The following is a 20,612-nucleotide window of genomic DNA, read 5'->3' on the forward strand; positions in this document are numbered from 1 at the left end:
ATAATTATCTGAATAGCAGCGACATAGTTGTATGACAATGTATTGATACTATATAAAGACCTTTCATCAAACTCACATGTGTTGGAGTAGTTGAAAATATTTGAATATCTTTCATGGTAAGGAGTCATAAAGTATAAAAACAGTCCGTGTTATTACAAGGGAAAACTGAAAGAGATATGTGTTATTTTAGTAGTATAGCAACTTTTGATTCAATGATACAGAAAAGCTGTGTGAATATATTTCTGTTCAAGGAGCTGTTGACAATATATAGGTATTTTCTATATATGTTATATAATTTAGTAATGTGTGTAATTATTCAGAATAGTTTGAAAGTTAAAATTGGGAAATTCTGTCGAAATATAATAAATTATTTTTATTATATAACTAAAAAAAATATCAGTACCTTGATAACATTTATACAAGATCATAAAACAGTTTCAGGAAATGTGTCTAGAAATCAATGCCACAATTTTCTGTTTTCTGTACAAATTGTACCTTTTTATTTAGTTATAGTAGTATATAATGCTAAAAACATGTTTTTAGTAATTTTTTTGGTATCTCAGTAGTTTTCAGGTCTATTATTGACTTATGTTTGTTTTACATTTTATTTCCTAGCTACTGCTGTACCTTTGTACATATGTTGCTACCAATGAATTTTTTAAATATATATTTTTAAAGATTTATTTATTTATTCATACAGAACTGGGGTACAGGCCAGAGGTGCAGGGACAGTGAAAGGATTCACTAGAGAGAGAGTGGGGAGCAGAACAGGCTGACTTATAAGTTCACTCCTGAGGGGAGCAGGGGGTGGGTCAGGAGAGGTCTGCTGTGCCATATGGGTCACCCCTGGGACGGGAATTGAACTCATGCTGAAGTGGCTTTAGATTCTTAGTGCTGTGCTTTAACCTGCTGAGCCACCAGGGAGGGCCCCCAATGAACTTTTAATTGGTTATGGTAAGTAAATTAATCAAGATAAAATTCTAGCTAAGAGTGATAATATGCTTAGTGATTTATTATTAAGAGATTTTTTTATTGAGTAGCTATTGAATAAATTCATTTGTCATTCTTGTAGTTTTGAATAGAGTTATCTGTACAGATGATTTGTGGAAATATATTACTGAAGGTGATCAGATATTTTTCTTTATCTCTAGGCAAAACTGCCATGGAAATTAATTTTTACTTCACAAATATTTACTTGCCATACTAATACAACTGTATCACAGCATTATATTTTATTAATTCTTTGACATCTATTTCAATGGAATTGTTTTCACATTTAATTCCAAATGTCAAATTTCCATTTTTTAATTTATGTCATCTGAAATACTTGGTATAATTTTGCTATGTGGTAGAATGTGGTGCGTTCACTATTTTAGCTCTTTTATGTTCGATGGAATTTATAACAAGTGATTTGTTTTATATTGGAGGGTGAGGGGGTTTGCTTAATAATGCTTTTTATTGAGGTATTATACAATAATTTACTTTATTCCACAAGTTAAAGTAGATGACAAAAAGAGTGATTAATGTGTAGGCTAACATTTGTCCCTATGGGCCTACATTTTGTTTTTTAGCTTGCCTGTTGTATTCTTTGTCTGGTTTAGCATTCTTTCTGGCATAGAATTATTTGAAATGATTTTATTTATTTTTCTAGGTACTTGCTGTTTTTTTAGAAGTTCAGTTGAAGGAAAACTCAGCTGATATCTCTACCTTGATTCTTCTTTACTTCCTGTTTGCCAGCTAGAACAACATCATGCATATTCACATGTCAATCAGTTTTGGGGGCTAGTAAGCTACTTGTGGAAGGTAAGTATGTTTATTTAAACTTGAAAATTGAATATTTTCAATACCTTTGGTTTTCATTACCTTAATCCTTTGGTTTATAACAAGAATCAAATACACCGGGTGGCTTATAAACAACAGAAATTTATTGCGCAAAGATGAGATGTGGAGGCTGCTATGCCCACGATCAGGGTACCAAGCACATTCCCACCAACAATGTAAGAGGGTGTCAGTTTGTCCTTATCTTGCCAACATTTATTATTTCCTATTTCTTAGATAATCAGAAGATTTTATGATAATGATAATAGGCTTTCAGCAAAGTATGTTGTAGAGAAATATCCAGTACTTTTTATATAGCTATTATCTCTCAATGTAGTATTCCTTAATTTTGTTTTCTTTCTAGCATTATTTGGTAGATACTAAGGTGATACTATTATCCAGAATAAAGGATGTCTTTCCTTCATTCTCTCAAAAGCCACACTTCATTTTCTTTCATACATCCACATTTTTTGCATATGTGTGTATACATCTTTAATTTTGCTAGGGTTTTAAATTATACTCACCCCCTTTTTTTCTCTTGCTTAATGTTCATAGGTCTCTGCTCTGTGTACACCACAATTGTACTTCTGGCCTTCTAAGTCACAACATGATACCTTAAAAAGTTATTTTGTTTTGAAAACTATCTTATTTAATGTGGACCTTCTATTTTATATTTTTTAGAACTTTTTTAGCTTTTTGCTGAACTATCATTCTCAGGTTTCTTTTCATGATGTTATTTACTTCCAGTATTTCTTGTACCCTGTTATCATAGTTCAAATAGAGTTTCAGGAGGCTAAATGGCGAAAGATGAGTTTTTCTGAGTCGTGTATATGGGATATGTTTTTCTTTTATTCTCACAGCTTATTAAAAATTTAGTTAGATAAGTCATTCTTTTAAAAACTCTGAAGATTTTGCTTAATTTTTTTCTACTTTCCTTTTTCCTCCTGAGAATTTAAAGTCTGTTTTACTCACTAAAAATTGTTTTAAATATGTCACGTTGAAAATAAGAGAAAATTCTTAACTTAATTAACCTGTATTTTAGCATGAAGAGACCTACAAGAAGCAAGCTAAATAACATATGTGTGTGTTAGATAATGATGTGTAGGAAAGTACAGCAGGGGATGAAGGATCAGAAGTTCAGAGTCTAGGAAGAGATTGGAAATTTCACATAGGCTGGTCAGGAAGAACCTCACAAGAAGGCCACACTCCAGGGAAGACCTAAAGGTGGCGAGGAGGTGAGCTTCTCCAGCAGAGAGAAAAGCAGTGCAAAGACCCTGAGATGGGATGTCACTGGCCATTCAAGGAACAGCGGTGGGGGTGGGGAGGATGAGCTGAGGTTAGGAAGTGGTAGGGGGGTGGTGGTGTCAGTGTGGCTGTAGCAACGTGAGAGGAGAGTAGTAGGGATTCAATTATGGCCGTGACTTGTAAAGACTGCAGTTGGTTTCTACCCTGAGTGAGATAGAGAGCCTTGGTGAGTATCATTGTGGGGTTTATAGTTTAACAGATTTACAGTATGCTGGGTTGAGAATTGACTTTAAAGGAGCAGGCAGTAGAAAGGCCATGTTGAAGGTTAGAAGTGAGAGGTGATTGTGGTTTGACCAGCACGACTTGCTGATTGACTGAATTTGAGTTATGACAAAGAGGAGCAAAGAATCACTCCAGTAATGTTTTGGTCTCAGAAACAAGAAAGATTGCTTCCTTTAATGAAACAGGGAGGTTATAAAAGATTACGTTTGGGGGAGAAAGTCAGAAATACAATCTTAGACTTGTTAATTTGGAGATGTTTATGCAGTGGAGAAGTCAAGGAGAATAACATGGTCCAGAGTGCAAGGAGGAGGTCTGGATGAAGGAACAACTGTGGACATTGTCAATTGTTCCTGAAATTTTTAAAAGGGTAATATTAATGCAATCCAGAAATGCATAGCTAGAGGAGATTTAACACCCTGGTCTTGGGGTGATTTAACTAATGGGGTTAGGATAAAAGGAGTTAGCAGAAGAGGTCAGAGAAGGAAAAACATCCTTAAGGAAAAGTCATTTCAGAATATCTGAGAGCTGGTGAAGCTTAATGACAGAAATGTCCCAAGGAAGGGGAGTGTCATTTTGACAAACACCATTGTCAGGGGAAGTTATAGACATTGTTGACTCTTAGATTTAGTCATGGAAGATCACTAGTGACTTTGAGAAGAACAATTTCAGTAGAGGACCAGCATCTGAGGAGCTCTAGGCAAAGTGGGAGAACATATGTGGCAGCTTTAAGGGGAATTTGGAGTTAAGAGAAAATTTTAATTAGCAGAGAAGCAGCATATTGCTAAGAATGTTCCAGGATTATCATCAGGAATAAACTGATGATAAAAGAAGAAGCAAAATTGTGGAGACAGTGTGAACTAGTGAAGAAACTGACCTTAGATAGCAGCATGAAGGGTTTACCCTAAATAATAGGAAGGCAAAGTATTGGGGCCAACCAGCAAGTTACCTTAAGATCAGAAAGAGGCACCCATTCCCTTCTCAAACCAACCTTAAGGAGTTTTGTGATTTAAAATCCCTTATCAGAAAAATGATAAATTACTTGCTAGTGCAAGGATGAAATCATGACTATAAAATCAGTGAATACGAAGTGTATGGTGTGTTCATTGTAATGTATCTTTCTCTTCGTAACCTTAACAGGAGCACATTCCATAAATATGGGATGTAATAATGCATCATGACATCAGCTGTAGATTAATTTTCATGTGTCTCTGAGTTGTAATAATGTTATTTTTCTACCTGTCTTTGCTCAAGTTCCCAGCTTTCTTTCTCTGTACCCCCCTTTCTTGTGGATACTGCTTATGGTATCATGTGACATGATTCAAGCAGCTCTTTGCCCCAGTGCTGTTGTACGTGCGTTAGAAAGAGGAACAGGTGGAATAGAAGCAATTAGGAAACAAAAAAAAACCAGAGCAACTTTTGCTTCAGTTTCCCAGAGTTTCTCTAGTGGTTTATCTCTTGGGTTTAAATAATAATATTTTTCTTAACTGATCATCTCTTTCCCTAAAATCTGGCACAAGTCCTTTGATCGCTGAACTGAAAGACATTTCTGGTACTAACTTTATACATCCTTGCATTTTCTGGGCCATTTAGGGATACTGACTGAGAGACTGTACATTTGGCACACTGTCAATTAGCTTTGACAAACTGACAGAGTTGGACAAAGTTCCTACTGTCAGAGAACTAATAGAACTAAGTTGACTTGTGCTTGTAATTTTGATTTCCTCCAGATGCAGGTTCTACTGGTTGCATCCTACTTTAAGCAAAAATAAAAGTTTTCCTATATATGGAGAGTAGTTCGTACATGACAGGCGAGCCACAGAAGGTCCTCATACTCAGCTGAAAGGGAATTCTCTTTTTCATGGGTGAAATAGTTCACATGTCACAGACAACTCATACGCTATCTTCTTAGCTGACTCCCTCTTATATAACTTTACTGTTTAACATCATTAATTTGGTCTTCTTGGGCTTCACTTAAGTTTCTGTCAGTTGGTAATCCCACACCCTCAGAACGGTCTTTGTTTCTGTGTTTAGGTTATTGACTGAAGCCACTTGCAGTGTTTTTTTCTCTTCCATAAACACAGACTTGTTTACAAAGATGCTTAGTGTAAAAATCCCTGCTCACTTGTTCTGACATACCTGTGTGTCTTTGCAAGCCAGAATTGATGTGTATTGGACCTCTAATCCCATTCTAGTAATTTTTCTAAGTTAAACAAGACAAAGTATTATTTGTGTGGGGTTTATACTAGTGGTAATAACAATTCGAGTAATTATATGGTTGTTTCTTAAACATTTTTCATTGAATTGAAAAATTTTAAGCAGAGAAGTGGTTTGGGAATGTAGACTAAAATTTCATCATTAAGAATAGAATCAATGTGAATTCACCTTTTTTATTAACTTGAACAAGCTATATTGACTCTTCATGGCACCTACTCCACTCATTGGAGAATTCTTAAATAATAAATGTCTTTTAAAGATGCTTTTCTTTTCTTTTCTTTTTTTGTATATTATAGGGAAAATCAATTTTCTTTTTTTTTTTTTGGCCAAGTTTGTCATTTTGTTTGTTTGTTTGTTTACACTGTATGTGTACTAGACATCACTCTTGATGAAGGAGAAATAGTTAGCCCTAGATAAAAGTGAAATGTGGAAACAGAACCTGTCCTTTTTTCTAGTCAGTTTTACAGAGACAGTGTATAGTGAACTTTACCCATAGTTTTATCTCTTCTTTGCAGTTGTGCTAGTATTTTGTGATAGCTAGTGGTTCTAAAAGAAATATTAATTACGAGAGAGAAGTTCTATGAACACATAGTTAGAAAATCGGAAATGGATCCTTTGTAATTGAGAGGTGACTTTCTGTTTTAAATAGAAATTTGATGTTTTTACTTTCTCTTGTTAACTATTTAGGAATACTTTAGTCACTGAGCAGCTGACCCATTTTAAATGTTTCTAAAATTTATAGTGATGTAACCATTATGATATCGGCATTTTATTATTGAGACAGAATAAGGTTTCAGTTTTACAAATGATATGAGTATTAGTTTTGCTTTCATTTAAAAGACACTTAATTTTTCTGTATGTAGTGAATATTGGCTGAAGATTTTGAAAGTCTAAATTACTTGGAATATATTTGAAACCTTGTTCTTATATACTTCTGTTCAAAATGTTACATATTTTTGAATCATTTCTAATATAGGCTTAAAATTTGGAGTTCTACATTTTTCAGTCTTGAAAAGACATAAATATATTTATGTTAGTACTATTGGAGCTAAATAATTTTATCCACACATTGTCATTCAGCTGTAGCTGTTTGGAATAAAATTTCTTGAACTAAGTAGCCATTTATCACATGAAATAACCATTTAAAAATGTTTTTTTCATCACATAGCATGTATTTTAATTTTTATAGATAGTACAGAGGAATTGAAGTATTGCTAGCCAAGGGGGTTATCAGCTCAAGTTCAGTAGTGTGTTGTTTGACACTGTTAGACTGAGGGGCTTTTATAATTAAAAATATGTTTATAACTTTTGTAAAATACATGTGCTTTTATGATATCTTGTGTGTTAATCTAATTTCCTAGTGAAGTCACCGATTATAAGGGAATTGTATACCAGTGGGGTTCTAAAACCTTGACATTATTTTAATCTGATAACAAATGGGTTTAAGTTCATGTTCTTTCAGTTGTTGGCAACAAATCTAAACCTGTATTTTTTGGATTTATGAGGATAAGTCCTGCTTTGGCAATCTTGTAGATCCTCAAGAGAATAGTTAAACAGTGATTAATCATTGTTTCTTCACTGAGTGTGCAGAAAAGAATGGAAAAGCTGCATTTCACACTTCTGAAGCAATTAATCCCCATGATCTTAGCCAGGTTTGTCTTGTAGATAAGTTGGGATACAAAACGGTACCTAATTTATCAATGTATGCATGCCATAAAGTATAAAACACACAATTTATTTCATATCATTTATAGTCAAATGTAAAAAAAGAGTGACTTTGCCATATCCAAGAGTGTTTCGTACATTACCTTCATATAAACTAAGTACCAGAGATTACAATGGGATTCCTGTTTATTGTGCACATCTGGTGCAGTCACTATGCATTTTCTCATTCACTTGCTGGCATTTTTAGTGATTGTGGCATAAATCACCTTGCTAATCAGAAACATAAGTGACGGGAAGTCATCTCCTTTTTTTGAACAATGGGAAAAAACATATGGCTTCTTAGACAGGACTTGGCTGTTATACTATTTATGTGGCATTATATTCTGTATTTAGAATTTCATATTAATTGCAGTGGTTTGATTGAAGGCATTGAACATTCAGGGCTTTTGGTCAGAGTATTTGTTTTGTACCATTTTATAGCTAATGGAAAAAAAGGTGAAATGTTTTAAAAAATAAAGACTACATTGGAAAGAGTTTTTTTTTTTTTTTAAGATTAAAATGAATTGAAGGACAAAGAGTTCTAAAATGTTTGTGTGGATGTTTACATAGATGCATAGATATAGTAGTAAGAGTTAGCTTTAAATTTACACATTTCAAGATACTGCATGGATGCGAGAAAAATTAATGTCCTAATTGTAACTGACAGTTGTTTACTTTTCTAGAACTAGTATTTTAAGACGAGTTGCATTTTTGGTGAATTGTTATTTGTTAATAACTAAATATTATTTTCTGTAATCATTTCTTCATATACTGTAAAACTAAAAGATGAATAACACTTTGAAAAGCACAAGGAATTTTTGTGTGTACAGTGTGTTTGTTACTGTTATGGAATGTTTGTTGTAGAGTTGAAGTTTTTTTTTTAATCAATAGTCACATTTCTCAAAAGTTAGTGAATTTAATGAATATTGATCCTGTTTGACTTAAACTTACCTTCTATCCCTATCACTTTTTTATTTTCTTACTATTATTATACATTACCTTGAATGTATAAAATTCAAATGAAAATTATTTGTCCAGAGAAGTTTACAAATTTTACAGTTTGTTTTCTGTATTGCATGAACAATGAATTAGAAAGTTGGGTTCTTTACAAATATATCAAAGCCGATTTATTCAAGTGTGTGTTATTCCCTTTGAAGTAGTCCCCATGGGAAGATGTATACATAATCCATTAATCAAAGTATTTTAGAGAGGACTCTTTTTGAATTTTCTTCGGTGGAATTGATGTATAGCTACCCCAAATAGATACGTTGAAGGGAGATACGATTCATTTTGTGTAAGTATTTTTATAAAAAAAAAAAAATCAATCATTACAGCTTGTATTGCAATATCTTTATATCTTGTAGATAATTAGGCATTCTGGAAAGACTTTTGAAAAGCTTCCTGAATTTTAAATAAATGATCATATTTATCCATTTTTGTTTCAGAAATCTTTTCTAATATTGTCTCAGGGACCACCTGCAGTAGGAGTCCACAAATTGAATAAATACAACATAAGGAGAGGGTATTTTTTTTCTGTTGTCACTACTTGTTTCAAAAATGCCACCATGTAGATTCTCTAAGGTGCCGTGTGCTGTTTTTAAAAATATATTTATAACTGAATTTAAACCATCTTTTTAGATTAAAATTTTCCAGTGCACTTGATAATGTACTTGAATTCTATACCACAAGGCCTCAGTTTTTTTTAAGATTTATTTATTTATTCATACATACAGAACTGGGGTACAGGCCAGAGATGCGGAGGGTGAGAGGCTTCACCAGAGACAGAGTGGGGAGCAGAACAGGCAGATCGACGAAGTACACTGCTGAGGGGAGCAGCAGGCGGGTCAGGAGAGGTCTGCCGCGCCATGTGGTCGCCTCCTGGGCAGGCGGGATTCAGACTCATGCGGAAGTGGCTTTAGCTTCTTAGTGCTGTGCTTTAACCCGCTGTGCCACTAGGGAGGGCCCGGCCTCAATTCTTTATCAATTTTTGTTCTTTGTCCCATTTTTAAGGCTGCTTTCCCTTCGTCCCTGAGCATTTCTTTAAAAGATCAAGATGAATTTGTTATAAAGATTAATTTTGAGGTCATAAAATTTTAAATAAATATATGTTTGCTTTTCTTCATCAAAATATCAAAATTCTAGGGTAGGTTGTTAAAAATCCAAGAAATAGAAGATTTATGGGAGGGCAAAAAGTATCAAAATTAATGAGGAACAATAATTACATTTGTGGTGACTGACCTTTAAGGAAAAATATTTTCATACTGTTTTGGATGGGAAAATATATTAACATCAAATAATCGATTATTCATCATATTTATAGAGCTTAGAATTTATCTTAAATTGTATAAAAATTTTTTGAATGAAATCGAGCTACCAATAATGTTGATATTCATTGTGCATTTTATTTAAAATTTGCTTTTCAGAGAATTTCCATTCTTTTTTTTTTTTTTCCTAGTCCATTCTTTGTCTTACTTACGTTCACACATTGTGGGTACATATTACTCCATAAGGTAGATCCTGAATTCTGAGTAATGAAGTTACAAGAAAAGTTACTGTCCGTTGTATTCTCATGACACAGAAGCAAACCCACCACAGGGATAGCTTATTGTTAATTGCCCCCAGCTGGATTATTGCTCCCAGTTCCACTCTCCAGCCACCCTTTTTCATGTGGGTGTCGGTCTGCTAGCCCAGCTGGCAAGGCTGGCTAGGGTGGTGCCCTACAGCAGGGAGTGCCATGGGGTCTGTAGTAGGACTCAGTTGACCTAACCACACTCAACTTAGATAAAAATGTTATTTTATGAACTATTTCCCCCAGAGAGAAGCTTTGATGAAAGCATCAAGTTTCTAGTGGATTATCTTATATATGAAAAGGTGGAGAAGAAAGGGTACTCTTTGTTTAAATAGTTCTGTTTTAATATTTAAGACTCTTCCTGGGTAGCACATTTCTATGTGAGCCTTGCTTATGTTTACTACAGGGGTTTGGCTAGCTCGGGATGGAGTGACTAGTGGAGTTGGCCTGCGAAGTATTCTTGATATAAAGGGACACAGTGAATTTTACTTAAGAAAAACAAAGAATAAAAAACCAGACCAAATGATACAGCCTTAGAAGCCGCATTTTTAAATTCATCTTGGGTTCTGTTTTGTATTTAGTTTAGAATTCCCCGGTCAGAGGAATTCAGATCTGCGAAGAAAGAAAGATCAGGTAGATGGGCTAGAGCAAAAAAAAAAAAAAATCAGAATGAGTAGGAGAATTACTGCACGATGCCTGGGCACAGGCAGCACTGTCCTGTACTCACTCTACTGACAGACAGATTAGTAGAAAGACCTCTTCTCACTGAGTAATTGGCATTTTGCATGGCATTCCATGCTGGCAAGATTCAGGTGACAGCAGTGCTACTTGACATGGCAGTGGTGAGAGCAGGGGCCCAGTGGGAGCCGGGGTCTGTTGCAGAAGCTTCCGTAGGGCCCTGGTAGGGACAGTAGTGAGCAGGAAGAGTGAGGTGCAAAGGCCTCCTGCCTTGTTAGAGAGGAGGCCCACCCAGTCTTAATCAGGAGGGAGCAGAGCCAGTAGATTTCAGATAGCACAGAGAGCGGAGCAAAAGGGGTGACATAATAGATGTGCCACAGAAGGTGATGATTACCTGACTGATCTTGCTAATGATCATATGTGAGCTATTTCAGGACCACTCCATTAAGTGTCCAGGGGAAAAATTTGCAGCGTCCTGCCCGAACCCAGCTTTGGGGTTTCTGTCCCTCCCTCCCTTTCCTGGCTCACGTTGTTATGGATGCTTAGAAGACCCACAGCCTGCTGTCTGCAGCAGGAGAAGCAGGTGTCCTGGTGGCATTCATTCTGCGTCTGGTGGTCAGAGGATAGGGGTGATTAAAGCAGAGAACCTAGGAAAGATGGACTAAATCCTCATCTAAACCCTAATCTCAGACTAAGCTAAGAGAAGGAATTTGCTTTTCATGCACCTTTCTGTTCTACTTGGGCCATCAGTGGATTGAATGATGCCCACCTACATGGAGGAGGACATCTTACTTACTCCATCTGACACAATGAAACCTCTTTCAGACACAGCCTCACAGACATACCCAGAAATCATGCTTTTCCCTTGCTGTCTTGGGCATCCATTGCTCACTCAAGGTGATTTATAAAGTTAACTGCCCCAGGGTGAAAGTGAGAAACACACGCAGTAGGTTGCATTTATATTGTAAAATACCTTGGAGATGTTAATGCAGGTCTGACATCTGATAAAAGAAGAAGAATGACAAATTAGAGAAGAGTCTCAGAGAGTAGTGCCACTCTGAGAAAGTCTCAGCCAGGTTAATGGTGAGGGGTCTGAGCAGGCAGGAAGATTGAGTTCTGCACTGTGGAGATGCCCGGTGTTGGGCACCCATGCCCTAAGTTGGTCGTCTTTGAGGTCCTTCTTTCTGACTGGAGAGTATCGCCGCCGCCGGAACTCTGGTGGATGGGGAAGACACGCAGCTGCAGTTCTCAGTGAACTGCCTTCTGCTGTGCTTCCGCGGCGGCTTTTTTGGATGTGGATATTTCAGTTGAGTTAATGTAGAAGGAATTCTTATCGGTTCATTATTCCCTCTACTTTCAGCAAATCGGGTGTAGAGTTAGAGAAGGCTACTGAGATTCAGCAAATGTTGAATGATTTTCAGGAAAGTTACGTCTACCAGAGCAAGAAACGGCAAAGTAATAAAACATTGGTTGAAATATTGTGTAATCTAGGGTTAAGGATGCACAGCTAGAGGGAAACCAGGGATTGAAACTAAATAAAATCAAAGAAAAGATATTTTAATGAGTTTGAAAGCGCTGCGTGAAGCGGTATAAGAGAACTTTATATCTAGAGGAAATTTTATTGACAAAGTAGTTTATTAGTTTAAAATTCATAACCAAGTTCCAAAAACTACTGATATTTTGAAATCCCCCATCATGTGAATTGGAAATAAAATTTTGCCAGCTGAAGATGACACACACACACACACACACACACACACATTATAGAATCACAACTATAAATACCATTATAGGGATAACATAATTATATAGTGTTAAATTTTTTCTGCAAAGCAAGATTTCAGAGTCACTTGTATATATTAAGTAACTTGATTGACTACATCTACTCAGGTATCAAGGAATGTCTTTTTTGTTTTTCTAAGATCTTGTTTTTTAGGCTGCTTGTTTTCATTTTCTTAAATAGCCTAAGAAAATATTTCTCTGTGTGTTTTTACCCCTCCAGAGAAACAATTTAACTCTTCTGAAGGGTCCTTTTGTATTTTTATATCTGATAGAAAAGTTAAGTAAAAAAAAGAAAGAAAGAACAGAAGACACATAAAGCATGTACAGCCAAACATTTCTTGAAGAGTAGTAATACAGGTAAGAAAAGAATTTTAAATACATATAAGCAACTTTTCAGTAGCACTCATATTACAGCAGGGAATTAGAAGTTGCAAAAAAAGAATTTAGGTAACTAGGCAATATAACAAGTTAGATTGCTGAAAGGTTGGATAAGTGGGTAGACATGTTAAAGCAAGTATACTAAATTGTAATAGAAAATTTGAGATGGACGTTGACTGTAAATTACTTTTACCTTTTCTGTATATTTGAAATATTTATAATAAAATGTTGAAAAAGTAATATAGCATATGCAACATTGAAATGCATAAAAAATGATGGTCTGGTAAGCAGATGGATAGGTAAGTGATAAAGCAAGTAAACGATCAGATGTGGAATCTAGGTAGTGCGTATGTAAATGTTCGCGGTAATATTCTTGCAGCATTTCTGAATTTTTGTAATATCGTAGAATAAAATGTTACAGAACATAAACAGGATGAATTTGACACCAGAGCTCTGAGTTCTAATGGTGTGATTTTAGGCAAGAAACTGAACCCTTGGGCCACAGTTTCCTCATTTGTAAAGGGAAATAATATCTAGTTTATACATGGTTTTTATCATTAGAGAAAATATATATGCAGCAACTGGCATATAGGCATTTTAACACTGCCTATACTAATACTGAAACTATTAACTCTTAATTTAGGGATCATATTTTGATTTTTGCTAAATATATTAAGTTTCTGGATATATAGGCCAGTTAATTATTTGATGAAGCTAGGAATAATGTACGGTGAAGGTGTTACATGTTCAAGGCTGCTTAATTACAGTGTCTATAGCTCACCTTCAGCATCATGTATGTTAATCAGAGCTACAGAAACAATGTCTTTACCTCATGTTCAGAGAACCTGTACATTCTTAGTTTCTAAGTTAATCACAGTTTGAGCCCCACTGATGGGAAGTTAGAACCATCCTTATCTTACACAAAGAATGGGATCTCTGACTTTCCAGTGCCTATCAAGGAAAATTTGATGAGCCTTTGAAAATATTTTTATTTTGTGAAGTGTAAGTTTTCCAAAATGAAGGTACTGTATTCTTAATAATTCCCTCTGAATATATGTGTATGTATTACTATGAAATTTTTGTTAAATTGATTTTTGGGGAATATATGATATTTACAAAATTATATTTAATGCTATATGTATTTATAAATAATATGAACTATTTGAATAAAACATAAAATATGTATTTCCTGCTTAATGTTTTTCAGTACCTTCTTCACTGGTGACATTCCTTTTTTTTCTTGTAAGTTGTTTCTTTTCAAAAAATAAACTTAGATTTCTGTTTTGTTTCAGTATAGGCCTCAAGTGCATTTATAAAATACAATCCTCTTGTTTTTTTGTTTCATATGCCGGGTGGATAAAAATTACTGAACTTTTTATATTTATGTAAATTTATTTAAAATTAAATTCAAATTTACTACCATATGCCTCAAGGGCTAAACATAATATAGACTATTATAATCATTTATATAAATTGGTTTTAAAAACCAGTTCAATATGTTGAATCAATATGTCATGAATTTCATATCTGTATAGTTGTCATCCCAGTAAATTCCATGGCATGTACTTTTACAGCATACAGATTTTATATAAAATTGAATAGACTTTTCTAGCCTGCATTATGGAAGAACTTCTGTTATCTTCCAGTTGACTGATTTAATATCAGAAAAGAACCATACTACTTACATGCGGCGAATCAGCCACATTTTGTACATCTATCCAGTCTCTTAGGACAGAATTTTTATTACCCAGTAATATTTACTCATTGCCCTTTATTTGCTAATCTTTCTGTAATAAGGAGTAAGAAAAAAAATACTCATTTCAAAGGGTAGTTCATGAACATATATGGGATATTTGTAAGTCTCTGTTTACCAATCCTTATGAAACTTTTGGATAATCAGAAGACATCTTGGAATCCCCATACTTCTGTATAATTTATTAGTTTTTTTTTTTTTTTTCAGTTTAGTAAAAATGTTTACTTATGTGATTGGAGGACAGGTATGTCACTTTTTTAAAATTAAAATGCTAGTTTCATATTTAGAGAGTTAGGGTCACTAGTATACAGGTAATACCAAATGCTGTGTAGTTTTCAGGAGCAAAAAATTTAAGCTTGAGTAAAATTTTGGCAACAGACAAGAGGAAATATTGTGGAAAAAACAGGATATACACATATTCTTGAACAACAGCCTAGAATAAGAACTATGAATAATAAAATTGTAAATAGATTTCCTATTGCTATGACAAAATGAAAAGTTTATTACATGAAAATCTTTTTTATGATAAATTTTAATTCACTTAAATTTAGTAAAAATTTCAAGAACAGGAACTTTAGTGTACTTGCCATTGGCCTTTAATATTAAATAGTGCACTGAACTACTTACTCTACTATAATATCAGGTCATTTTTAGTATAATCTAATGCTTATGCTACTTAACACTTAACAAAGAAATATTTACTGTCTAAACACAGCCAGTTTCCATCAACCTTTCAGCAATGTGCTTTTCATAACCAAACTCCTAACATTATTTATAAAGAATTAGAATAATCTATGTTCAAAAAAAGATATATACCTTTTTTAGCAAACTCTTTTTTTTTTTTTTTAACTTGCTTAGTGTAAACTAGCAATGGAGATGTGTGTTGCTTATATTCTTGTGGTATTTATTAAATGGTTGCTACTAGGATCACTTTCCCCTGAATTCTTACTCTTCCCACAATTTAAACTGAATGAAAAATACAGAAAAATGTTCACATTCAAGCTGTCATCTTTTAAAACTTCATTGTCAACTTTCTAGACTATCACTGCCAAACCTGCTATGTTCTATGAAAAGAAGAGATAGAAAGAAGAATTAGTGTCCTGCCTCCATAGGTCAGGGTTGTTAATAATTTTATGTGACCTAACAATTTATGCCTGGATACTTTCTGTCCTTTAATATCTTTTGTTGTTTATACTTATATCTGGTTTTTACCTTTTAAAATATAGGTAGATTTTGTTTATTTAGACCTATTTCTAATTGTCTTCAGAAAGCACTGAAAACTGAAGACACTTAAGTAATTTATTTTCAATGTGTGGTATTTACTGCTGTTCTGTATATACATTTTATATTTATGTCAGGAAAGGGCTGCAGAGGGGTGCTTTAAAACCACCTTTTCAGCTCCAAATAGCTATTGTGTACATATGGTAAGGTACTGCTGCTTAACAATTAGTAACTGCTTTGATGAAACTAAATTACATGTTTAAGTTCCCATCAGGAAGTCGCTTCACATATCTGTATTAATGTATTCAAGGCTCGAGAAGGAAAGTTAATTTTCCAGCTTAAATATTTAATTCAAGCTTAAAATTTAGTCTGTAATTAGAGCTCCCAAATGGCAGGAACATGGAGTATTTGTCCATTTTAATTAGATTGTTGTTTACCTATTAATTATATATCATATCTTGTCATATAGTTTTGATGGTAACAGATGGTGCTAGGAGTTAGTAAGGGTTTGAACAAAATAAGATTCCACATGATTTATTAAGTTGCACTTTATTAGTGAGTGGTCTGCTTTAGTCAGGTTATTCTCCTGAATAAGAACTGTGCAAGATTTCACTAATTTTGGCAATTATTCTTTTGTAGAAATACTGAAGACAGAAATATCTGAGACAAGTGATATCTATTTAGAAACAAAATGGATTACTTTAGGAGTCTTTATTTTTAAAGACTAGGTATTGAGGGTGGTTGATGATTTACAATATGAAAAGTCAGGATAATTCAGTTCTTCATTTGAAAGACATTCCTTCTCTGCTTATTAAATTTAACAAGACAAGGTTATTTGTTTACCAATCTATCCAAGAGCAGAATCTGATGTCTAGTGAAGTTGATCTACTGAATTTCCATATTTAAAAAGGAATGTCGAGTAAATAAAAAGAACTTCAAAGTATCTGTATATATATAATTAATTGTTTTGTTAGCACCTCAGTTTCCTATGTTTTATACATGTTTGTATGGAGCGGGACAAGAGCAGATAAGGGGGAGAAATAGGGAAAAGAAAAGGGGCCCAGATTTTCTATAGTTGTCTCCATCATTAACTTAAAACTGTCATCGGTTACTACTTCTTAGCTCTTAAGGTCTATATTGCAAGGACTTATTGGATAGCATTTTATAGTAAAACATGAACAGAAGGTCTTGCTTCACTTTTACTAATTTCTCAATTTGCTCAAGGCGTTCCTCACATGTATCAGACCTTGAAATTTGGGGCCTTTGGTTCCCTATGTTTCCTTCAGTAAACATGTTTGGCTAGTTTTATTTTCATATTTAATTTTTTCTCCACCTAAACCATGTCAGTTATAAAATGTATAATGTTTGGCCTTTGTTGTCATAACTAATTCTTTATGATAAGTTACTATTTTAACATCGAGCCTGTGATTTTACATGTTCTCAGTAGACTGTTGATATGTAATGAAAGACTCACATGTATGTAAAATGCACCTGTAGACTGAATATACCATGCACTTAAGGTTGCATTAGGTATGTTACTGAATCAAGAGCTATACCCTCACTTCTTTAAAATTATTTGATTTGCTCAGGAAAGAACAACTTAGTAATGTTTTCCATCGTGAATGGGAAATTACCACCTGAATGTGGTCTTAGTTTTATATGTTTTGCACCTAGAATTTTGAATGCTTAAAAATTACTCGCAAATATTGTGCTTTGGAGTTACAAAGTAGGGAGGATGATATATCACAGTAAATAAAGAGAGTATTAAGGCGAGAGAATATCCATTTAGAATATATATAGTTTGAACCTAAAAGTATGAATTTTTAATATTTATGCCTTTGTGAAAATATAGGATTGTATTTTTGGGCAAAATTTATCAAATGTAACATGTGGTAGTTTACACATTCACAAAGAAAACTAAATTGAAGTACGCAAGCAAAATGAAAATTCAATTTCTAATTTTAAAATAAAAGATGGTTATAAAGAAATGAGGTGATGATTTCTTTTTTTAAGCATGTAAACTATACATTTGTTGTGTTCTTTTGTTTTCTTTGGGGAAATAAAAATGAATGAATGAATGGCTATGTGGTGATTGCTAACAGAAACAGCAAATGAAAATAGAAATGATACTTTAGAAGTGAAGTTTTCTTTGGGGTTTATTTTTCTCAACTTCTGGCCCACTGCTTGTCCCTTGGAAACATTTTATTTCAACAGCCAACTACGTATCTATTTAACTTTCCCAAAGAAAATGGTAGTAGTGCACTTTTCCTTGAATTATTAAAATTTTGTCATTGCTTAAACAGTAATAGTTTATGAAAAATAGTTAAGGAACTGTACTTGGTGGCAAGTCAGCTTGTTACAGACTTGAACACAGTTGGACAATATATTTATTATCTCTTGTCCCTTTCACTCAGCAATAGGGTGTCACCAAACAAGGTGATAGGTTGAAAATTACACTAACTTGTAACCAGAGTAAGACAGACTTGAGTCCTTGATACATGGATGTTCTTTTTTTTTTTTTTTAAAGACACAGAAAACAAAACAAAACAAAACAGTTTGTGCCAAATACTTACGAGATTGGAAAAGGTTTGAAGAGGTCCTCATTTATAGCGATGGGACAGGTGCAGCAGGTCTGGAAGCATGGTGCAAGAATGGCTGACTACATATTTAAAATTCATTAGAAGTGCACAGTCGGGCCCTCCCTGGTGCTGCCATGGGTTACAGTGCAGCGCTGCAAGCCAGCTGCAGCCACCGCAGTGCGAGTTCCAAGCCCTGCCTCGGAGGTGACCCACATGGCGCGGCACACCTCTCCGGACTCGCCCCCGGCTCCCCTCAGCAGTGTACTTCATCAGTCGGCCTGTCCTGCTTCCCACTGTCGCTGGTGAATCTTCTCACCACCCCTGCGCCTCTGGCCTGTACCCTAGTTCTGTATGCACAAATTAAATCTTTGGGGGAAAAAAAAGTACGCAGTCTTCTCAGATGTATCATTATTCCACTGCTTTTGCTTGTCCCTTTTGAATAAGATGACTAAGTCTGGAATGCCTACCTAGTCTTCTGTCATCATTCACTTAAAATTTGCTTTCTTATATTAAAAAAATTTAATTTGGCACCTCCCTGGTGGCGCAGCGGGTTAAAGCACAGCATTGAGAATCTAAAGCCGCCTCAGCATAAGTTCGATTCCCGCCTGCCCCGGAGGTAACCACATGGCGTCACAGACCTCTCCTGGCCCGCCCGCTGCTCCCCTGAGCAGTGTACTTCTTCGATCTGCCTGTTCTGCTCCCCACTCTGTCTCTGGTGAAGCCTCTCACTGCCCCTGAGCCTCTGGCCTGTACCCCAGTTCTGTAGGCACAAATCAAAAAAAATTTAATTTGTACTTTCTTGATGCTTTTTGTATACACTTGCTGAATCATAATTGTTTATGTCTGTATTCTCTACTACTCTTGAATCCTGAGACTTAATAGATGTTTAATTAATACTGGCTACAGAAATGAATACACGTTTGTTTTAATAGCATACTACATAAACTGGGTAATAATAAGAAAATGTGGTGATTATGTGAGGAGCCCCTGTGAATTTATTTTTCTTCTAAATAATTATAAAATATTTTTCTTGTTATGGAAATATGTGGGGCGTTCCTTTTTTCCCTCATGTCCTTTTTTGCTGATGCATAAATACTCCTTTTATTTAGTAAAATATAGTCAAATGATACAGAAGTATGTAAAGTAAAAACTACCTGTAATTCTTGCCCAATGATGGTCATTGTTTCTTATTTATGTTATGTTCTTCCTTTATCTCCCCTCACTTCCTCTCTTATGCCTTTCTTTCTCCTTTCATTTTGTTCCAAATACTATATGCACAAGCCCTTTCTAAAGATACTGCTTTGAAATATAGACTCTTTACTTTAATTCTTCATTTTGTGGGTATCTTTCTATAATTGTGCCCCATGCAAAATATACTTTGATAAGTCAGTGTATATTTTCAAACTTTAATATGGGCTTTCGTTTTAAAAATGTTTTCGTCCTAGTTTCTATGATTTTTTCCCAATTTTTGATAAGCTAGAAAAAAGAAAATTATGGGAAAGAGAAAGCACATACATACTTAATGGGGAAAAAAATCCACATTTAACTGGACTTGTGCTTTTATAAAATCACAATTCTTTTTGAAGAGAGAAAGCATAAATATCTTATTTAGAAGGTCATATATCATTTATTATCTGAATTACTTAACAAATGAATGTATAGTGTTCATATTTTTCTGTCATTTCTTTCTTTCTGTTTAATACTTCCTCAGCCTTTTTCACACTTCCTTATGAGTGGAGATGGTTCCACGACTGGCTTTGGTAAATATACACTCTGAGGAACACCAAGTGCTCCCGGGAGACCTTAGGCTCTCCCATTAACAATGTATCGCCCATCCCATGTTGATGTTTTATTGCCTCCAGCAAACCTCATGCCCATCCTCACCTTCCTCTGTGTTTTTCTAGTTCTCTGACTGCTGCATCTCCTTTAGCTTATTTTCCTCTGTCTGGTTAAAGTTGTTTGTATTCCTCAAGATCCAGTGTTTTTATCCTATCCATGTACCTTCAAGGCAATATCATCTATCACTTCTCCTCAACTCTGTGTGAGGACTCCCAAGTTGACCATGCCAGTCTAGACTACTGGTATGGCTTTCACGTATTTAATGCCTTGTCTGTTTTTCTGCGTGGATTCTCTGAGAATTTTTCAAATTCATTTATTCAATACAATAATGCTATCTTATTCTCCCTTCCTTTGTTCCTTTCCCATCTATTTCCCCACTCTTAATTAAAACGTCTTTGTACATAGTGTGTAACCAGAAACTCTTTTACTCATCATCTCCAGCCCATCAACAAGTGAACCTTTATCATATTCTAAACTTTCAAAGTTTATGGATGTCAGGTGCCTCCCTGGTGGCGCAGCAGGTTATAGCACAGCACTAAGAAGCTTAAGC

At 34.7% G+C, this 20,612-nt stretch overlaps 1 protein-coding gene across 3 annotated transcripts in view; it reads left to right on the forward strand.

The window, feature by feature from the left end:
- The window catches only part of TBC1D5 (TBC1 domain family, member 5), a 365,130-nt gene that overhangs the window by 80,500 nt on the left and 264,018 nt on the right, over nucleotides 1–20,612 (forward strand). For all 3 annotated transcript variants that reach the window (XM_012732149.1, XM_004692291.2, XM_012732150.1), the window contains exon 3: nucleotides 1,652–1,803. The gene's annotated coding sequence lies outside the window, so the exon portion shown is untranslated. The remainder of the gene's footprint in view (nucleotides 1–1,651; nucleotides 1,804–20,612) is intronic.

Source organism: Condylura cristata, unplaced genomic scaffold (assembly GCF_000260355.1).
Source record: "Condylura cristata isolate star-nosed mole 26May11 unplaced genomic scaffold, ConCri1.0 scaffold00033, whole genome shotgun sequence".
NCBI classification, from domain to species: domain Eukaryota; kingdom Metazoa; phylum Chordata; class Mammalia; order Eulipotyphla; family Talpidae; genus Condylura; species Condylura cristata.